Source organism: Pundamilia nyererei, unplaced genomic scaffold (genome assembly GCF_000239375.1).
Source record: "Pundamilia nyererei isolate P.nyererei 1_Seehausen unplaced genomic scaffold, PunNye1.0 scaffold00009, whole genome shotgun sequence".
Lineage (NCBI taxonomy): Eukaryota > Metazoa > Chordata > Actinopteri > Cichliformes > Cichlidae > Pundamilia > Pundamilia nyererei.
Window position 1 is genome coordinate 6,940,888 of NW_005187410.1, and position 2,285 is coordinate 6,943,172.

Here is a 2,285-nt window from a genome sequence, read left to right on the forward strand (position 1 = left end):
GACTGAGGGGGTAGTCAAGCTATGGAAACAGGAAGAAGGGGGCAATAACGACACTTTCCATATCAACTTCTCTCTCTCTCTCTCTCTCTCTCTCTCTCTCTCTCTTTGTATCAAAGACAAAAGTTGGGACTGCCAGTGGTTTGGAAGCTTTTAGGGTGGAGTAGGTGAAAGTTGAGTTTCCCCTACCACTGCTTAAATGTTATTCTAGGGGAAAGTCAGACACTGAAAGTTGCCTCTGTGTTCAAACACAAAAGAGGCGAAGACATCTGGCTTCACTTGCATTGCCTTTATATTTGTGTTTCTTACAACTCTAGACATTTTGTGGTTAGATTGGTTTATGGTAAAATTTATTTTCTGTAAAATGTTTCGGACTTTGACACAAAGAAGAATTATGAATAGGAACATGTTTTGAGCGGCTGAGGTCTTTAGAGAGACCACAGGGGATGTGTAAGCAGTGCTAACTTCCTTTCTGCAGGTCTAAAACAGACTAGAACACTCATACTGGTCTTCCAGTGCATAAAAATATATTAGATCACCCAATGTAGGGTTTATAACACATCACTAACAGAATCATTTTTTATGTTTCTGCAATGGGTAATAGGCTTAAAACATGGGCATAAAAACATCCAAAAGAAAGGCTCATAAGAATATAATCTTAAAATGAGTTTCTGACAGAGTTCTAAAATATTTGTCTTTAACAGTTTTTAGGATAGGTGGTCTAATAGATTTGTTAAACACTGTACATGGAAGTGAAAAAAGTTAACTGAACATTAGAACTGCAGTGAAACAAGTCCGTTTTTGTATTTTACAGAGGATGCTGAAGCAGGAAATCAATCGAAAATCCCACTTGCCATAGCCATTATTGTACCTTGTACATGTTTCCTGATCTTTCTAATTACTATTGTGATCATTCAGAGAAAAGTCTCCAAACGACGTTCACGGTAAGTTGCCTGCAGTCACTGCTTTTAAACAGTTTTATGCTAAATGTATTACACTGCTAGGATTAAAAACAACATGTCTCTCTCTCTTTTTATAGCTCTCGTTCTCCCGCTTCAATAATGGTAAATATAATAATTTTTATATTGTCTGTTGAGAAGCAACAAGCAACCAGTCTGTTTCTATGCAAGATCAAGCTGGTCCACTACCTTTTCCACTTTAGGTATTACTAAACATCTGGACATGTTTAGTGGTGCCGAAACATCTGAATTTGGTTTTCTTCCCATGTTTTTGTGCAACAGGAGCAGAAAGAAGATATTTATGAAAACTGCCTGGAACTTGAAAATCGCCGACGTAGTCAAATTCAGGTTCAACCTTACAAATACAGAGTTCAATGATATGGACCACACATAGTAAAAAAAGACTCAACTTTTTATAGCAACAGATTTAAACAGCTTTCTTACATGTAATTTAATAATAAAAACAAATATAAAATGTACTTAAAGCTGCAGTTTTCTTGGCTACTTGAACTTCTGTCAGTTTATAAATAAGTCAGCAGTTTACACATTTGCCATTTCAATAAGGAGAGATCGTTCGGAAGAACTGATCTCTATGATATACTGAGATAGAGAAATGGATTGATGTATCTGGTGACTGAACTATGGTCCCAATGGTGATCGGATTTAAGACAAACCCCATCTGGAGTCGTAGTGCTGATGGTGGTGAAAATGAAGATTATGGCTCTGAGTGACTCAGCAAGGTGGAAATGGGGAGGAGGTGGGTTGCACGTATGAGACTCTGAAAGTGTAAGTAACAGACCATTGAGATTTAAACTCTGCAGAGTGGAAGCTGATTGGCTCAAAGAAGGCGGGTAAGAAGATGATTGGACTGCTATAAGGATGTTAGTATTGAGATTAACAGCGTGGGAATGTAGCAGTAATGCAAAGAGTTCCAATAGTGGTTTACGTCCTGGAGCTCTTCCTTGGATGTCAGTTGTGCCGAGTCTCTTTTGTATTGTTCAATCTCAACACCTGGGTTCTGGGTTCTTCATTTGGATGAGTCACTGTTTACTCTTGGAATAATTTGGGTCTGACCACTGCTGGGAAATTTCACTGTTACCTGTATTTTTGTACACAGTAGCTCTCACTGTGGTTTGCTGGAGTCCCAAGGCCTTAGAGATAGTTTTGCAATGCCTTCAAAACAGATAGCAGCCTGGAAAGAGTAGAGTGTCAGCAAATTCAATGTCGTCTGACATGAACTTGTCTGGTGAAATATAACCCAGATTTATAAAAACTGCATTTAACCACATTTCGTTCATGATTTAACAAGGGCAGCCATTGCTTTTTCAC

The 2,285-nt window shown here is 38.3% G+C and overlaps 1 long non-coding RNA gene across 1 annotated transcript; it reads left to right on the forward strand.

Annotated features, from left to right (window-relative positions):
* The first annotated feature begins 811 nt into the window (after positions 1 to 811).
* Positions 812 to 1,382, forward strand: LOC102196767 (uncharacterized). Its single transcript, XR_311467.1, has 3 exons — positions 812 to 941; positions 1,037 to 1,061; positions 1,239 to 1,382. It is a non-coding gene; the product is annotated as an uncharacterized LOC102196767 (long non-coding RNA).
* The last annotated feature ends 903 nt before the right edge of the window (positions 1,383 to 2,285 follow it).